Here is a 21,725-nt window from a genome sequence, read left to right as displayed (position 1 = left end):
AGGTAGAAACTATATTCCTAATCCAACGCCCGTATTTCCTCCCTGGTCTATAGAGATGCAACCACCGTATCCTACTTATAACCCAGCTGAAGCATTCTATAACACATACGGTTATGCATGGAACCCCTACTGGTATCAGTAACAACCCTAGTTTATTTAGTTTTATTTATTTTATTTTTGTAATGTTACTACATTTAGAACTTATGTTGATATTGTAATAGTTTTTATAATTTTCTAACTTTTATTATTAGATTTTAATAATTTTTGAATGTGGGGTAATATACCAAACTTCAAAAATATGTATATATGTTTACAGTTTATCTTATGTACACAACAGGGTAAAATAACGCATTTTCAAAGACTGGCATTAAGTTCAGCAAAAGCAACTAATTTTGACGACAAGATGCAAAATATATGTGAAATAACAACAAGACGAAATGAACAAATGATGTGCACCATTTATCATTCAACACAAACAATAATATGTTTGGAAACTTTGGTAAAATTTAATCATTTTTCTGCGCTAATCACCCTCAATAATTTAAATTGTTCCTGATTTCTTGCAAATGAGGGCATTGCAAGATCTTAAGTGTGGGAAGGGGTTAAATTCTTTCGGATTTATAAATTTTTACTTTATACACTTGGTTACCATTAGAAATACTAGTAAAGCAGTAGTTGTATTAGAATCTAGTGCTCTCTGATAATAAAGAACAGCCCTAGTCTTATATACTGACTACCCAATTATACTAAAATTTTTCAAAATTTTCAATTAAATGAACTCAAAATCATGTTTATACATATTTATGAACGATAAAACTAGGTGTTAACACCGAAATTATTGTTACCTCGGAAAGGACATAAATTGAGAAACAAACCAAAATGTTAAAATTCATTTAAAATGGAATAGAGGACAATAAAAAGGAAAAATAAAAGCCAAGTGTGGGAAAATTTACCAAGTTATTTTAAACATATGTCACATATTTCTGTAACAAATAATTAAAGATACTTTTGCTTTGGACTAAACTAAACAGTTTTACTCGATTTACTGTAAGAAAGATGGATCTACACGATGAATCAATTCCATCATTAAAAGGAAGTAAAGTCTTCCGAAAAAGAAACGTGCTTTTTGATTTAGGTCATGAAGTTGTCGTTCAGACCAGCTGTAGGTTGACGAAAAATCTAGAAAAGTCATCACTAAAATCAGCAGGAAATCCACGGACCTCAGCATCAAACAGGGTCGCCAAGTGGTCAGATTTATCCTAACCATGAGAGGATCTGTCTCGTAAAATGGGGAGGACGCCGTGCAAATTAGCTGGATAAGACTAATGAATCAGATCCCCAGAAAGGATAATCTCCTTAAAGATTAAAAATCAGCTTTTAAGACTGATATTACTCAATCCTTGAGATTGACCTTAAAGATTGAGAATTCAAACTCATGGAATTCAATGATATCTAAACTCGAGCTTGAACGAGAAAATATTTTGATCAAAATTACAAACCGATTTGTTTTCTAAAAACCCATTTTCAATGCGTTCATTACCATTGAACGTAAAATCCTAGAAATTCACCTGGAATTCATTAGGTCATCTGAACCAAATCGGGTGTCAACCATAAGAACGGTGATTGCATAGCATGGTCAAAGACAGGACCTTGTGCCAGACCAAAAAATTATAAGGGTGAGCTTTACTATTGCTCCTACAAACGATAGTATTTGCGTCCGACACGTTATAGACCATAATTAAAAGCATGTCAGGGGACATTGCCTTAACAGTTGCTTGTTCTACGCTTTCCTTTACAACCGGACGGTAGTTTATCGAAAGGTAATATTCGGAGCAAGTATACTGGACGTGTTGCTTCCCAATACAAGGTTAGTAAGTGGGTGACAAAAAATCACAAGTTTTGAGCTAAAATTTTCAAATCTGAAACCCACCAAACCCACAAAAACAATTTGCAAACACCGGTGAAGGGTTATTCCGGAAAACTTATCTAGGGTAAAAACTAGATTGAATCTTTGAAAAGATCAAATGTTTTCATAAAGATCCAATTTCCTTAAAGGATCTAAATTTTTATAGTCATGTGGGACTGTAAACCATACCGTTACTATCATTGTTCATACCGCCGTAAAGAAATCACTGATGTACAAAGTGTGAAGAATAAAGAATTGATTCTAGTATTTCAAGACTATATTGCTTGAGGACAAGCAACGCTCAAGTGTGGGAATATTTGATAATGCTAAAAACGAACATATATTTCATAGCATTATTCCTCAAGAAAGACAAGATTTTAGTTGCAATTGTTCTATTTACAAGTGATATTCGTTTAAATAATAAAAGGTGAAGACAAAAGACAGATTCGACGAATTGAAGACGCAAACGACCAAAAAGCTCAAAAGTACAAAATACAATCAAAGAGGTTCCATTTATTGATAAGAAACGTCTTTAAATTACAAGAGTACAAGATTCAAAATGCAAAGTACAAGATATTAAATTGTACGCAAGGACGTTCGAAAATCCGGAACCGGGACCAGAGTCAACTCTCAACGCTCGACGCAACGGACTAAAAATTATAAGTCAACTATGCACATAAATATAATATAATATTTAAATAATTCTTATAATTATTTATATATTATATAATATATTATAAACCGTCGGCAAGCTAGGAGCCAAGGTTGTGTGAGCTGGAAATACGAACTCCGCGAGTTGCGGAGTTTGAAGGCCAAAAATGTCGCGAGTTGCGGAGCTCCCCTGGACGAAAATTCCTATAAAAGGCAACGCATTTTGATAAAAATATCCATAAAATCAATCTCTCTCTATATATGTATACGTAAATATTTATATTTATATTTTAATTTTAATTTTAATTTTAAATCCTAATAATAAGGGTATGTTTGCGAATGTTGTAAGGGTGTAAGTCGAAATTCTATCCGTGTAACGCTACGCTATTTTTAATCATTGTAAGTTATGTTTATATTATTTTCATTAATGTCTCGTAGCTAAGTTATTATTATGCTTATTTAAGACGAAGTAATCATGATGTTGGGCTAATTACTAAAATTAGGTAATTGGGCTTTGTACCATAATTGGGGTTTGGATAAAAGAACGACACTTGTGGAAATTAGACTATGAGCTATTAATGGGTTTTATATTAACTAAACAATACCTTGTTAATTTAATATACAAACTTATAATTTGACGTATTTATATATAACCACATACGCTTGACTGGGTACGGTGGGCGGGATATCTATAAATACCAATAATTATTCATTTTACCGGACACACAACTGGATTAATAGTTAATTGACTTGTTGAAACAGGGGTGAATTACATTCAAGGGTAATTGGTGTAATTGTTAACAAAGTAGTAAAACCTTGGTTTACACGCAGTCGATAACCTGGTGTATTCATTAAACAAAGTATTAAAACCTTGTTACAATTCGAATCCCCAATTAGTTGGAATATTTGACTTCGGGAATAAGAATAATTTGACGAAGGCTTTCGCTCTTTATATTTATGACTGATGGACTATTATGGACAAATCCGTAAAGACATATTAAATAATCCAGGACAAAGAACAATTAACTCATGGGAATAAACTAAATCAACACGTCAAACATCATGATTACGGAAGTTTAAATAAGCATAATTCTTTTATTTCATATTTAATTTCCTTTATTTTATATTTAATTACACTTCTAATTATCACACTTTTATTTATTGTTATTGTATTGAATTGCACTTTTAATTATCGCATTTTTTAATTATCGCAAGTTTATTTTATCGCACTTTTATTTATTGCAATTTCATTATCGTTATTTATTTTACACTTTAAATTAAGTCTTTTATTTATTTAATATTTTACATTAGGTTTTAACTGCGACTAAAGTTTTTAAAATCAACAAACCGGTCATTAAACGGTAAAAACCCCCTTTATAATAATAATATTACTTATATATATATTTGTATTTTTATAAAATAAAACTAATATAGCGTTAAGCTTTGTCTAAAAGATTCCCTGTGGAACGAACCGGACTTACTAAAAACTACACTACTGTACGACTAGGTACACTGCCTATAAGTGTTGTAGCAAGGTTTAAGTATATCCATTCTATAAATAAATAAATATCTTGTGTAAAATTGTATCGTATTTAATAGTATTTTCTAGTAAAATTTAATAGTATTTTATGCCCCTTAGCTTTAACATCAACTACCGAGAGTTGAACAAACTTACCATCAAGAACCGCTACCCACTACCGAGAATCGACGATTTATTTGATCAAATACAATGCTCGTCAGTTTATTCGAAGATTGATTTACGTTCTGGGTATCATCAAATGCGGGTGAAGGAGGATGATATTCCAAAGACTGCTTTTAGTACGCGTTACGGTCATTACGAGTTTATGGTTATGCCATTTGGATTGACTAACGCACCAGCTGTGTTCATGGACCTCATGAACCGAGTGTGTGGGCCATATCTTGACAAGTTTGTCATTGTTTTAATCGATGACATACTTATTTACTTGAAGAATGATCAAGAGCACGAAGAACATTTGAGAAAAGTGCTAGAGTTGTTAAGAAAAGAAAAACTGTACTCTAAGTTTTCAAAGTGTGCATTTTGGTTGGAAGAAGTTCAATTCCTCGGACACATAGTGAACAAAGAAGGTATTCAGGTGGATCCAGCAAAGATTGAAACCGTTGAAAAGTGGGAAACCCCGAAAACTCCGAAGCACATACGCCAATTTTTAGGGCTGGCTGGTTATTACAGGAGATTCATCCAAGATTTTTCCAAAATAGCAAAACCCTTGACTGCATTAACGCATAAAGGGAAGAAATTTGAATGGAAGGATGAACAAGAGAAAGCATTTCAATTGTTGAAGAAAAAGTTAACTACGGCACCTATATTGTCATTACCTAAAGGGAATGATGATTTTGTGATATATTGTGACGCCTCAAAGCAAGGTCTCAGTTGTGTATTAATGCAACAAACGAAAGTAATTGCTTATGCGTCTAGACAATTGAAGATTCATGAGCAGAATTATACGACGCATGATTTGGAATTAGACGCGGTTGTTTTTGCATTAAAGACTTGGAGGCACTACTTATATGGGGTCAAAAGTATTTTATATACTGACCACAAAAGTCTTCAACACATATTTAATCTGAAACAACTGAACATGAGGCAGCGCATGTGGATTGAATTGTTGAATGATTATGACTTTGAGATTCGTTATCACCCGGGGAAGGCAAATGTGGTAGCCGACTCCTTGAGCAGAAAGGACAGAGAAACCATTCGAGTAAAAGCTATGAATATAATGATTCACAATAACCTTACTACTCAAATAAAGGAGGCGCAACAAGGAGTTTTAAAAGAGAGAAATTTAAAGGATGAAACACCCAAAGGATCGGAGAAGCATCTTAATATTCGGGAAGAAGGAACCCGGTATAGGGCTAAAAGAATTTGGGTACCAAAATTTGGAGATATGAGAGAAATGGTACTTAGAGAAGCTCATAAAACCAGATACTCAATACATCCTGGAACGGGGAAGATGTACAAGGATCTCAAGAAACATTTTTGGTGGCCGGGTATGAAAGCCGATGTTGCTAAATACGTAGGGGAATGTTTGACGTGTTCTAAGGTCAAAACGGAGCATCAGAAACCATCAGGTCTACTTCAACAACCCGAAATCTCGGAATGGAAGTGGGAAAACATTACCATGGATTTCATCACTAAATTGCCAAGGACTGCAAGTGGTTTTGATACTATTTGGATAATATTTGATCGTCTCACCAAATCAGCACACTTCCTGCCAATAAGAGAAGATGATAAGATGGAGAAGTTAGCACGACTGTATTTGAAGGAAGTCGTCTCCAGACATGGAATACCAATCTCTATTATCTCTGATAGGGATGGCAGATTTATTTCAAGATTCTGGCAAACATTACAGCGAGCATTAGGAACTCGTCTAGACATGAGTGCTGCTTATCATCCACAAACTAATGGGCAGAGCGAAAGAACGATACAAATGCTTGAAGACATGCTACGAGCATGTGTTATTGATTTAGGAAACAGTTGAGATTGATACCTTCCGTTAGCAGAATTTTTCTACAACAACAGCTACCATTCGAGCATTGAGAGTGCAGGTCTCCGATTTATTGGAATGAAGTGGGGGATAGACAGATTACGGGTCAGGAGATAATACAAGAAACTACCGAGAAGGAGCTACGCTGACATTAAAAAAAAAGATATAGAATTTGAAATTGGAGAGATGGTCATGCTTAAAGTTGCACCTTGGAAAGGCGTTGTTCGATTTGGTAAACGAGGGAAATTAAATCCAAGGTATATTGTACCATTCAAGATTATTGATCGTGTCGGACCAGTAGCTTACCGAATTGAGTTACCTCAACAATTCGTGGCTGTACATAACACTTTCTACGTCTTGAATTTGAAAAAATGTTTTGCTAAAGAAGATCTCACTATTCCGTTAGACGAAATCCAAATCAACAAAAAACTTCAATTCATCGAAGAACCCATCGAAATAATGGATCGTGAGGTTAAAAGACTTAAGCAAAACAAGATATCAATGGTTAAGGTTCGATGGAATGCTCGTAGAGGACCTGAGTTCACCTGGGAATGAGAAGATCAGATGAAGAAGAAATACCTGCACTTATTTCCAGAAGATACGTCAACACCTCCAACTGCTTAAAATTTCGGGACGAAATTTATTTAACGGGTAGGTACTGTAGTGACCCGAACTTTTCCATGTTTATATATATTAAATGAAATTGTTATTTACATGATTAAGTGTTTCCAACATGTTAAGCAATCAAACTTGTTAAGACTTGATTAATTGAAATAGGTTTCATATAGGCAATTGACCACCCAAGTTGACCGGTGATTCACGAACGTAAAACCTGTAAAAACTATATAATGACATATATGGATATATATATATATATATATATATATATATATATATATATATATATATATATATATATATATATATATATATATATATATATATATATATATATATATAGTTAACATGATATTATGATAAATAAGTATCTCATTAGGTATTGTAACAATGAGTTATATACATAAAAATGAGATTATTGATTTAAGAAACTCGAAAACGATATATATAACAATTATCGTTATAACAACGTCTTACTAAATACATATGAATCATATTAAGATATTGTTACACTATGTTTAAATATTTTAATTGATAAGTAAACATATCATTAAGTGTATTAACAATGAACTACATGTGTAAAAATAAGACAACTAACTTAAGGGTTTCGAAACGAGACATATATGTAACGATTATCGTTGTAATGACATTTAAAAATATATATATATATATATATATATATATATATATATATATATATATATATATATATATATATATATATATATATATATCATATTAAGATATATTAATACATCATATTATCATGATAATATATTAATTTAACATCTCGTTAGATATAATAAACAATGGGTTAACAACATTAAACAAGATCGTTAACTTAAAGGTTTCAAAACAACACTTACATGTAACGACTAACGATGACTTAACGACTCAGTTCAAATGTATATACATGTAGTGTTTTAATATGTATTTATACACTTTTGAAAGACTTCAAGACACTTATCAAAGTACTTATACTTAACAAAAATGCTTACAATTACATCCTCATTCATTTCCATCAACAATTCTACTTGTATGCACTCGTATTTGTACTCGTACAATACACAGCTTCTAAATGTATTTACTATTGGTATATACACTCCAATGATCAGCTCTTAGCAGCCCATGTGAGTCACCTAACCATGTGGGAACCATCATTTAACATCTAGTATGAAATATCTCACAAAATAACAAACTAATGGAGCCTATATGATTCATCCATATTCACGTGAATGAGGGTGTCCACAAACACTTTCATTTTGCAACTTACATTCATCAAACTACTCTCTCTCAAGTGTTTTTACTTTGTTCTAAGTGTTCTTCATCATCTTCATCAAAATCTAGCTCAATCTAGTTCATAAATCCATACATAAACCAAGTTACAAAATAACTACTCAAGAACACACCAACAACACTTCCAAGTTTGCTAGCTTACTTCCAATCTTGCAAATCCATTTTGAGTGATCATCCAACCTCAAGAAATCCTTCTTATTTACAGTAAGATATCTTTCTAATACTCATATTCAAACTTTGATTCAATTTCTATAACTATAACAATCTTATTTCGAGTGGAAATCTTACTTGAACTTGTTTTCGTGTCATGATTCTACTTCAAGAACTTTCAAGCCATCCAAGGATCCTTTGAAGCTAGATCTATTTTTCTCATTTTCAGTAGGTTTATCCACAAAACATGAGGTAGTAATGATGTTCATAACATCATTCGATTCATATATATAAAACTACCTTATTCGAAGGTTTAAACTTGTAATCACTAGAATATAGTTTAGTTAATTCTAAACTTGTTCACAAACAAAAGTTAATCCTTCTAACTTGACTTTTAAAATCAAATAAACACATGTTCTATATCTATATCATATGCTAACTTAATGATTTAAAACCTGAAAACACGAAAAACACCGTAAAATCGGATATACGCCGTCGTAGTAACACCGCGGGCTGTTTTGGGTTAGTTAATTAAAAACTATGATAAACATTGATTTAAAAGTTGTTCTTCTGGAAAAATGATTTTTATTATGAACATGAAACTATATCCAAAAATCATGGTTAAACTCAAAGTGGAAGTATGTTTTCCAAAATGGTCATCTAGACGTCGTTCTTTCGACTGAAATGACTACCTTTACAAAAACGACTTGTAACCTGTATTTCTGACTATAAACTTATACTTTTTCTGTTTAGATTCATAAAATTAAGTTCAATATTAAACCATAGCAACTTGAATCACTCAAAACGGATTTAAAACGAAGAAGTTATGGGTAAAACAAGATTAGATAATTTTGCTTGTTGTAGCTACGTGAAAATTGATAACAAATATATATTAATCATATCCTAGCTAACTCATATTGTATTATACATGTATTCTAATATATTATGTAATCTTGAGATACCATAGACACGTATGCAAATGTTTTGACATATCATATCGACCCATGTATATATATTATTTGGAACAACCATAGACACTCTATATGCAGTAATGTTTGAGTTAGCTATATAGGGTTGAGGTTGATTCCAAAAATATATATACTTTGAGTTGTGATCTAGCCTGTGACGTGTATACACTGGGTTGTGGATTGATTCAAGATAATATATATCGATTTATTTCTGTACATCTAGCTGTGGACAATTAGTTGTAGGTTACTAACGAGGACAGTTGACTTAATAAACTTAAAACATTAAAACGTATTAAAAATGTTGTAAATATACTTTGAACATACTTTGATATATATGTACATATTTGTTATAGGTTCGTGAATCGACCCGTGGCCAAGTCTTATTTTTTGACGAAGTGAAAATCTGTGAAAGTGAGTTATAGTCCCATTTTTACTATCTAATATTTTTGGAATGAGAATACATGCAGTTTTGAAAATGATTTTCAAAATAAACACAAGTATTGAAACTACATTCTATGTTGAATCGTTATACCGGATATCGCCCTTGTTGAACTTGGTAGCCTAAGAATTGGTGTTTATTATAATTGCCACCAATTGACGCGAATCATAAAGATAGATCCATGGGCTTTGACATGCCCCAGTCAGAGAATTTGAACTGCTTTAGTACTTCGATATTTATATATGGGGATATTCTAGATGCATTTGTTAATGTCGGTTACCAGGTGTTCAACCATATGAATGATTTTTATGCAGATTGCATGTTATTGAAAGATGAAATCTTGTGGTCTATTATTACAATTTGATATATACGTTAAACCTATAACTCACCAACATTTTTGTTGACGTTTAAAGCATGTTTATTCTTAGGTGATTATTAAGAGCTTTCGCTGTTGCATGCTAATTTATGGACAAGAGTTGGAGTCAGCATGCTTGTATTATATTGTTTAAAAACTGCATTCGAAGACATATATATTGTTGTGTAATATTATTGTAAACCATTATGTAATGGTCGTGTGAAAACGCTATATTTTAGATTATCATTATTTGATAATCATCGTAATATTTTAAAGGTTATGTTTTGTTTTAAAAATCGAATGCAGTCTTTGAAAAACGTCTCATATAGAGGTCAAAACCTATCAACGAAATCAATTAACATGGAACGTTTATAATCGTTATGAACGGGACATTTCACCTCTTATGAATGATACCAGTTCACTCGGTAAGATGTTATTATTACGTTTAATAATCATAGCGTGTATTAGTAGACCATGGTTCAGATCAAAGTAATTCTTCATCTCGTAAAACCTAAAAGAAATAAAAATTCAGAATGGAGGGAGAAGACTAGTTCTTTAGGGTCTGCTAGGGAAAGACCATTCGGATTCCATTCTCGAGAACTACACAAAAACAGAAAATTTAAATCTAACAGAAATATATATTATCCTTAAAAAGATTCGAATCTTCCCACACTTAGTTAGCTGTGGTGTCGAAATTGTGATTAACTTCATCTTCAACTTCCATTGGATTATATATGTAATGTTTAACTCTGTGACCATTAACCTTAAATTCAATCCCATTTGAATTTATTAATTCTACTGTTCCATATGGGAAAACTCTTTTGACTATGAATGGTCCAGACCATCTTGATTTCAATTTTCCAGGAAATAGCTTGAATCGTGAATTGAAAAGAAGAACTCTGTCTCCTTCTTTAAATTCTTTTGAACTTCTGATTCTTTTATCATGCCATTTCTTCGTTCTTTCCTTATAGATTAACGAATATTCATTGGCTTCATGTCTTAATTCTTCTAATTCGTTTAATTGACTTAACCGTAGACGTCCGGCTTCATGTAAATCAAGATTACATGTCTTCAAAGCCCAAAATGCTTTGTGCTCAATTTCTACTGGAAGGTGACATGCTTTTCTGTAAACGAGTTTAAAATGTGTGGTTCCAATTGGAGTTTTGTAGGCTGTTCTAAAAGCCCAGAGTGCATCCTCCAATTTCATGGACCATTCCTTTGGATTTGATCCTACGGTTTTCTCTAGAATACGTTTTAATGCTCGGTTGGTATTTTCAACTTGTCCAATTGTTTGTGGATGATAAGTGGTTGAGATTTTATGAGTTACTCCATATCTTTTGAGAACTTTCTCAAGTTGATTATTACAAAAATGAGTACCCCGATCACTTATTAAAGCTTTCGGTGTTCCGAACCTAGCAAAAAGACGTATTACGAAGTTGACTACAACTCGTGCATTGTTAGTTGGAAGAGTTTGTGCTTCCGCCCATTTAGATACATAATCAATGGCAACGAGAATGTAGAGATTATTATGAGATTTTGGAAATGGACCCATAAAGTCAATACCCCAAACGTCAAATACTTCACATGCTTGAATGACATTTTGTGGTATTTCATCACGATGACTTATTTTTCCAGCCCTTTGACAAGCATCACAGGATTTACAGAGAAGGTGTGCGTCTTTGAAAATTGTAGGCCAATAAAATCCAGCGTCGTAAACTTTTCTCGCTGTGAGTTGAGGCCCATAATGCCCTCCTGTTGGTCCTGTGTGACAATGGTTTAAGATTTGACTAGCTTCATCCCCGAATACACATCGGCGGATTATTCCATCGGGACAACTTTTAAACAAGTGTGGATCTTCCCAAAATAGTGTTTTATATCACTAAATAATTTCTTTCATTTTTGGTACGACAACTCTTTTTCAAGGAATCCACATACTAAGTAGTTTGCATAGTCTGCAAACCATAGAATTTCATTATAATCGATCTTCAAAAGATATTCATCAGGAAAGTTATCTTGTATAGCCGATTCATTTAGAACTTCTAATTCGGGATTTTCAAGACGAGAAAGATGATCAGCGGCGAGATTTTCTGCTCCCTTTTTGTCTAGGATTTCAATATCGAATTCTTGTAAGAGTAAGGTCCAACGTATTAATCGTGGTTTGGCATGTTGTTTTGAAAACAGGTATCTAAGAGCAGAATGGTCGGTATAGACCACCGTTTTTTCTAGAATGAGATATGAACGAAATTTGTCAAAAGCAAAGACAATAGCAAGGAGTTATTTTTCAGTAGTTGTGTAATTTGTTTGTGCTCCTTGTAACGTCTTACTAGCGTAATAAATAAGTTGAAATCGTTTTTCAATCCTTTGTCCTAAAACGGCTCCCATTGCAAAATTACTTGCATCGCACATGAGTTCAAATGGTAGATTCCAATTTGGAGTTATCATGATCAGCGCATTAGTGAGTTTTTCTTTAAGAATATTAAAAGATTTGATGCATTCATCCGAAAAGATAAATGGAGCATCTTTTTCTAGGAGTTTATTCATAGGAGTGGCAATTTTAGAAAAATCTTTTATGAAACGTCAGTAAAAACCGGCATGCCCTAGAAAACTCCTAACTCCTCTAACATTGGTGGGATGTGAAAGTTTAGCAATTACATATACTTTAGCTCTATCCACTTCAATTCCTTCCTTTGAAATTTTATGACCAAGAACGATGCCTTCTCTAACCATGAAATGGCATTTCTCCCATTAAGAACTAGATTTGATTGCTCGCATCTAATAAGCATTCGTTCAAGATTAACTAGACATGTTTCAAATGTATCACCGAAGACTGAGAAGTCATCCATGAAAACTTCCATGCATTCTTCTATCATGTCGTGAAAAATCGCCATCATACACCTTTGAAAGGTTGCAGGGGCGTTGCAAAGTCCAAATGGCATGCGTTTGTAAGCAAAAGTACGATAAGGGCACGTGAAGGTGGTTTTCTCTTGGTCCTCGGGTGCTATTGGAATTTGAAAATATCCGGAAAAACCGTCAAGAAAATAATAGTAACTGTTTCTAGCTAACCTTTCCAACATTTGATCAATGAAAGGTAAGGGAAAGTGAACTTTTCTGGTGGCGTCATTTAATTTTCTATAATCAATACAAACACGCCATCCTGTTACAGTCCTAGTAGGAATAAGCTCATTTTTTTTCATTTGTGATGACAGTCATGCCACCCTTCTTAGGTACACATTGAACTGGGCTTACCCATGGACAATCAGAGATTGAATAAATTAAACCTGCATCTAGCAGTTTAATAATTTCTTTCTTAATAACATCTTGCATATTAGGATTTAGTCTTCGTTGGCATTGCACATATGTTTTATGACCTTCTTCCATAAGGATTTTATGTGTGCAATACGAAGGACTTATGCCTTTAATGTCATGAATCTTCCATGCAATAGCTGGTTTATGAGCTTTTAGCACAGAAATGAGTCGAGATTTTTCATTTTCTGTAAGAGAAGACGATATTATTACATGTAATTCAGATTCACCATGTAAATAAGCATATTCCAAATGGTTTGGAAGTGGCTTTAACTCTAATGTTGGTGGTTCTTCTATCGATGATTTATATCGATATCTCTCTTCTTCTTTTAGCATTTGAAGTTCTTTTGTTGTTGGTTCGTATTCATTAGCCATGAGTGCGGCTTACATTTCAGCTTCATCAATTGGTTCAGTCCCTTCTCCTAAAGAACATTCTCCTGTTCCTTGTAATTCTGGAAATTCTTCTAACAATTTTGCATGTGAATCTATAGTTTGAATATAATAACATGTATCATCTGCAGATTGCGGTTTGTTGCATGGCTCTATCAATAGAAAAGGTGACACTCTCGTCCTCTATACTTAGGGTCAGTTTCTTACCAAACACGTCTATTATTGCTTTAGCCGTGTTTAAGAATGGTCTTTCTAATATAAGAGGAACTCGAGAATCTTCTTCCATGTCTAAAATAACAAAATCTACTGGAAATACTAAAGTACCAACTTTAACTAGCATGTTCTCCATTATTCCTCTAGGATATTTTACTGATCGATCAGCTAGTTGTATGCTTATTCGTGTTGGTTTCAATTCTTCAAGGTCTAGTTTAGCGTATAGTGAATACGGCATTAAATTTATACTAGCACCTAAATCTGCCAATGCTTCTATTGAACTAAGACTACCCAGAAAACATGGAATTGTGAAACTTCCTGGATCTGAAAGTTTTTTTGGTATCTTATTCAGTAACACTGCAGAACAATTAGCATTCATTGTAACAGCCGAGAGTTCTTCCATTTTCTTCCTATTTGTCATTAGATCTTTCAGAAATTTAGCATATCTTGGCATTCCTGATATCACATCAATGAAAGAAAGATTTACATTTATTTGTTTAAACATATCCAAGAATTTGGATTGCTCGGCTTCAAGTCTTTCTGTTAGGGTGTATTAGGATGAATATCGTAAGAATGTGTGTGAAGGTAGGAATATTGTAGAGAGAAAACTAGAATTCTATTCCACAACTTCCTTGAACACTTTTACAAATCTTTGGCTATGTGTGTGAATGACTTACTTCTAAGGTTGCCTTATGGGATATATATAGCCCTCGTCTATATCCCACCTTTACAAGGCTTAGCACACAATCTATGCAATTCCCGGGGTCCTAACAATCTCCCCCTTTGCATTAATTGTGTGCAAAAATTTAGTAACCTTACAAATTACATACAAAAAATCTAAAACTACAAGTCTAGTCTTCGATTCATGTATGTAGCCGTTGTTGACGAACTTGAATTTCTTGAATTCTTGGAACTTCAACGGACTTCTTGAGAATCTTCTTTGAATTTGCGAATTACTGAAGATCTCGTACTTTCCCTCATATCCCCCCCCCCCCCTCAAAATGTGATTAATGCTTAAGCATATTTTGATCTGAGAGGGAAAGGGTATCAGAGCCTACGCAAAGATAATCGGCATTAAATCTTCATGCATAGCTCCCCCTTGACTAATGCAGAAACTTAATCAAGGTATCAGAGTCAGAAATCATGGTAAGCATGTGTTCACTCCCCCTGGAAAGAATAACCGGGACTCCCCCTGGAAGTAAGAACACTTTCTCCCCCTTGACAAGTTACGTCAGTCAAGGTATGATGTTTAACATCTATTTGAAGACCGGGTCCCATACTAAAGTATATGGAAACCGTAGTAAATTCAAATCATCTTCGGTTGAAATACCATTTGTAGGTATCGTCAATTGCATCTATGGATTCTTCACTCCACTTTATCGGGACATTTGGTTTAGCTTTCGAGAATAGTTCCGGTGGAATTAAAGGGAATGAAGTTTTAGCCATATTCACGGATCGTGGCTTAAACTTGAGCAACTCTTGAAAAGAGTATTTGGTTGTATTTGTTGTTGTTGCAGAACCGGGTGTCGGCCAGCTTTCATTGACACTTGTTTCGAAAACTGAATCTTTGAAGTTTTAGAAACTAGGTCAACTTTGGTGCGAGGGGTTTTTCTCGGACCTATGGATGACTTCTTGGTTTTGTGTGGAAACCAACCATATTGATCACGATAACCCGTAATCTCTCCATTCTCCCCGTATGTGGTTTTCAGAAACGGACGATTCACGTTGGTTTCGTAACTGGAATAAATCTTTTTGCTCGAGGAAAATGTTGTCTTTGGTTTAGGAACCGTAGGAGGAGTGGATTTCATCTTGATGACCTTCTTCTCAACCATTTGAGGAGAATCTGGAATCGTAGTAGTTGATTTATCCACTACTGATATCGGATCAGTATTAACTCCTAGTGACACCATTTTGGGTTTTGGAATTGGTGTTGATTTAACATCTAACTCATTTTGTAACTCAAACATGCGTTTCTCAAAGTCACACATTAATGTTTGATTTTGCTTGCGAAGTTGAGTGATGACCTTTGAATCAAGCTCACGTTCCTTGAAAAGTATCAGTTTTTCAACAACCTGTGAACTTTGAAGAGTAATCACTTTCTTTTGAAGCTTTTTAGATTCTGATTTACTGTATGCAACGAGAGATTCCAATTCTTTGATTTGAGCTTGCAACTTGGAAATCTCTGAAGATGTCGTTTGAACTTCTTGTTCTTTCATCTGTTGAAGTTCTGTTTGAAGTTGTTGATGAAGTTTGTGTTGTATAAAGATACAATTGGAAGGTTCACTTCTGTTGTGGCATGAACAACTATATTCATAATGTGCAGTCTTTTCAACAGACGATGGTTCGCGTGGAGTCATTAACAAAGCAATCGACTCAAGTTGTGTAGCTTTTGTATCTTCCACAAATCTGATAAAAGAACATTTTTTGGGAGTGTTATAACAATAAGAACATCTCTTGTCTCGATGATTGAATCTCACAATGAAATCAGGTGTCATCATCACGAAACGTTGAATAATATCAAGTATTATCGCCTTTTATCCCCCTCAAAATATGATTCCGATGAATCAAATTTTGTTTTTGAACATTTCGTTAACTTTCGTTAAGTCCTCGTTAGTCTAGATTCGGTAATGGATTGTCCTTGTAAATTTTGAAACCTGTCAGGGACCAAAAGTGTCATTTTATCACTAAGATTCGGTAAAGGACTGATCGTGCAAAAGTCTAAAACTATCAGGGACCAAAATTGACAAAATTGCTCCAGATTTCCAAGCTTGGGCTCAAGTAACTGTTGGGCCAGAGACAGATTCGGTAAGCCCACTTAGTAACTAAATGAGATTCGGTAGTCCGACTAGTAGCTATGTGAAGCCCAATATCAAAGTAACTCTGTAAAGAATAATACAGAATCACTACCGAATGATATACAGAATGAGATACCGAGTCCAGTAACCGAATTGAATACCGAGTCTTATAATCAACCGAATGTGAGATTCGGTATTTAAACTTCCTTAAGTGAAAACAAGTGCCAAAACCGAATCACGATCAAGTGTAATACCGAATCGTAATTGGATGCATATACCGAATCTGATAATAAACGAAGCCGAATCAGATTCAAGTTGTACGCAATCGAGTCTTATTCGTGTACAGTAACCGTCATCATATTCTTCATCTGTATTCGCCAAAATTTAAATTGATGTGAATTGAAGCATGAAATCAAGTCCAATAATCAATAGAAGCAGCGATTAACGTGTTTGAGTGATTATCATCAACGAAAACAGCTTCAGAATCATCTAATTGATGATGAACAGACTCGATAATGAAGGATGAAGATGAGAAATTGATTTTCAATTTCACTTTGTTTCAGGTTTCGATCTCTTCCTCAAAGTAGTTGCAAATCACTTGAAGAATACTCGTCAATGATTAATTTCACCTGAAATTCACTATAATTCACAAATCAAAACGTTGATCGTGATGAACACAATTTTGACTTTCGAATTTATGAATCTGAGATGTTGTTCAATTCGAATTGAAGCTCCAAATAGTTTGAATGATTGATTAGTAATCCAAAACTATGCTTAATTTGATCTCAGACAGGTTGAATCATTCCAGAGACCAAAAGATACTCGGTTGTGGTCTATGATGAAATCGATCCAAATTATCACGAATATGTTACTGTGAATCTGATCTTGTAAGGTTCGTGAAATTGTTATCAATATTGTTGGAGATAATCTGAAGTATGAAGATAAATGATGATCAAAGTTGTTATGAATCAGATTCGGTAATATGTCTATGAATATGTTGATGTAAATTTTGTTTAGAGGAGAGAGAAAGATTTGATGTATTACTGTAGCTGTCTAGGTAAAAGTAAGAGAGAGGGTGAAATGATCTGATCACGTGTATAGTATCTATCAGAAAAATAGACTCGGTAATTTTGAAAAATACGATTCGGTATACTATTTTTTTTATATTTTGAATTTGTAATATGAAAATGAATTTAATTGAGATTCGTTTTTGGATTCGGTAAAATTTCATTTGAATATTCGAAGATTAGTATGAAGATTGGATGAAGATATGAAGATATGAAGATAAGTATGAAGATTCGATGAATATTTGAAGATGAGTATGAAGATTCACACGATATTCGGATCGATGCTAAAAAGCTTTTGATCTAATACCAAATGTTGGGGTGTATTAGGATGAATATCGTATGAATGTGTGTGAAGGTAGGAAAATTGTAGAGAGAAAACTAGAATTCTATTCCACAACTTCCTTGAACACTTTTACAAATCTTTGGCTATGTGTGTGAATGAATTACTTCTAAGGTTGCCTTGTGGGATATATATAGCCCTCGTCTATATCCCACCTTTACAAGGCTTAGCACACAATCTATGCAATTCCCGGGGTCCTAACACTTTCTTTTCTCATTTTACTTGGGTAAGAAAGCGGTGGTTGGTATGGTTTAACATAAGGTTTAGCCTTAACTGTGTTATCTTCATTAACCTTTTCAACTTCCGGTTCTTTTTTGTGACAACCCGGAAATTTTCAACCAAATTTAAACTTTAATCTTTATATGTTTTCGACACAATAAGCAATATTTGTTAAGTTAAATTTCAAGAATTTTAAACTATGTTCATACATTCATTCAACCTCGACCAAGTTCCAACGATTCACGAACCATTAAACGAATATGATTATATATGTATATGTGTATATATATTATAACTTGAAATGTAAACGAAATATTAGATTAAATACTTTATATGATTGTATCTGTTTCAAAATGTTTATCAATGGAATTAGAAGATAAGATCAACTGATTGAATTATCAGATATATTAAATTATGATTACAAGTCTCTGTTGAAAGGCCCACGTTGATTTGAGAAATCTTTCCATTTTAACAATATTCGGAAAATGGTAAAGTAATTTATAAATAAGAACAAATTGTCAATCATTGAGAACTAGACAAAGGATAGTGGAAGATTGAATCTCATAAAGACTCGATTGATCTATTTAGTTTCAAACGTACAAAAACGTTTTCAGTTTAAAAAGAACTTTATTATTAAAACGTATATAACTTTTATAAATATCTAGAACCACTTTTGACAACTCATTACTTAACTAGTATGATAAAGATAACGATATTTATATTTTATTTTATTAAATATATATAACGATTTAAATTAATATTATATATATTTATACGCATATAATACGTACATAGTTTTATACTTTTACTATACTTAAACTTTACCTTTACTTTATTTTTACTTTACTTTAACTTTAATAATTCACTTTAATAATTCATACTTTAATAATTTATACTTTAATAATTCACTTTAATAATTCATACTTTAATAATTCACTTTAATAATTCACTTTAATAATTCATACTTTAATAATTCATTTTAATAATTCAAAAATCTATTATAAATAGAATTCAATAGGTTTCATTATTTCATAGAAACTTGAAAATATTTTTCTCTAAACTCTCTCAATCGATTTACATATATATATTTACTCCGTATTATTTCAAGATATTATTAGTATACATAAAATATTACGACGGAGTGTTGTCCGAGTGATTTCGAAATTGTTTTTCGAGTAGGATAGGATTAAGGAAATTATGGGTTATAGCTATGGAGGTGATTGAGTATGGTTCATGGATATGCTCGTGAGGTCAATATAGTGTTTATCATTTCCGTTGCGTCTACGTACCTTTCCTGCAATATTGAATCTCAATATTGATACGTGAGTACTCATAATTTAACTTTTACATACTAATAGTGTATCCCTGACTAGTGCTCGAGTATTTAGGATTATGCATGCTTGTACTTTTGATATTGCCCTTAGACAGGTTAGGTTGAATCTTGAATTAGTTACACTTGCGGTTGAGATAAGGTATAAGATATGCATGTCCTTGGAAAGCTAGCGAAAAATTAAGAACTTTTCCTTTAGATATCGAATGGTTTCGATGAACGGATTAGAAGTTATAATCAATTGAATTTTCGATATTTTTATTAAAAATGATTATTATTATTATCGTCGTTTTTATCGTCGTTCTAGTTTTATCTTATTATTATCATTATTATTATCTTTATCAATAAAAGGGATTTATCATTAAAAATTGTTTTTTTATTACTATCGTTATTATCGTTAAAGTTATAATTAGTATTATTATTATTATTATCCAATTATCATTATTATTATTATTATTATTATTATTATTATTAGTATTATTACTATTATTATCATTATTAATATATATATATATATATCATTATTTAAAAATAGTTATTGTTATTGTTATTATTATTATTACTATATTATCATTAAGATAATTATTAGTATTATCGTTAATAATATTATAGTAACTATCATTATTAATATTAGTGTAATTAAAACAAATAATTGTAACACCTAAATATTTTGATTACTATTATTATCATTATTATGAACACGATATAAAAGACGATTAAAAGCTATTAAACGAAACGATTAGGAAATAATGAGTAAGAGTATCATGATGAAATTAAAATATTATAAGATATTAATTTAGATAAAATTATCGTTCTTATTATTTTTATCATTACTATTATTATTAAAAGTATCGTTAGTATTAAAACTATCATTTTAACAAAACTTATCATTTTAATAGAAATGTCATTGTTACTATAAAATATCATTATTATTATTATTATTTTAAATAGAATTATTATTTTAAAGATAATATTAAAAATTATCGTAAATATTAAAGTTATCATAATTAGAATTATCGTTTTATCATAATGTCATCTTAGTAATTATAAATATTGATATTTTTATAATAATTATTATTATTACAAAATAATACAACTTTTACTTACTATCATTATAGATATTATTTTATAAAATAAATATGTGATACAAACATATTTTACTACGTGTAATAACTTACTTTAATAATACCTATCATATTATCTTTATGATATTAAATGAACCCTATAAATTTTATTACTTAATATATATAAAAGTATATTTGATTATATAAATTTAATATAAAATTTTATTTATTAATAAATAAATTATATTATTTACTCTAATAAATCTTTTTAAAATATTTAAAAATATAAAACGATATTTAAACTATATATTAATCATTTATAGATTTTTAGAAATTATTTTGAGTCAAATTTACTTTTGTTGACTTTTTCATATTAGTCTCGAGCATTAGGATTGTGGTACACTATGACTTGACCTAATTTGTTAGACAAATATTGACCAACATATAAATATATATAATTAATTTAGGTTCGTGAATCCGAGGCCAACCTTGCACTTGTTCAATGACGTTATATGTATTTTTACTACGAAATACAGTATGATGAGTTTCATTTGCCTTTTTACCCTTTATATTTTTGGGCTGAGAATACATGCGCAACTTTTATAAATGTTTTACGAAATAGACACAAGTACGTGAAACTACATTCTATGGTTGAATTATCGAAATCGAATATGCCCCTTTTTATTAAGTCTGGTAATCTAAGAATTATGGAACAGACACCCTAATTGACGCGAATCCTAAAGATAGATCTATTGGGCCTAACAAACCCCATCCAAAGTACCGGATGCTTTAGTACTTCGAAATTTATATCATGTCCGAAGGAGGATCCCGGAATGATAGGGGATATTCTTATATGTATCTAGTTAATGTCGGTTACCATGTGTTCACCATATGAATGATTATTTTTGTCTCTATGCATGGGACGTATATTTATGAGAACTGAAAATGAAATTCTTGTGGTCTATTAAAATGATGGAAATAAATGATTATGATAAACTAATGAACTCACTAACCTTTTGGTTGACACTTTAAAGCATGTTTATTCTCAGGTGTTAAAGAAATCTTCCGCTGTGCATTTGCTCATTTTAAAGATATTA

Source organism: Rutidosis leptorrhynchoides, chromosome 1, assembly GCF_046630445.1.
Source record: "Rutidosis leptorrhynchoides isolate AG116_Rl617_1_P2 chromosome 1, CSIRO_AGI_Rlap_v1, whole genome shotgun sequence".
Taxonomy (NCBI): domain Eukaryota; kingdom Viridiplantae; phylum Streptophyta; class Magnoliopsida; order Asterales; family Asteraceae; genus Rutidosis; species Rutidosis leptorrhynchoides.
Note: the sequence above shows the minus strand (reverse complement) of the source record.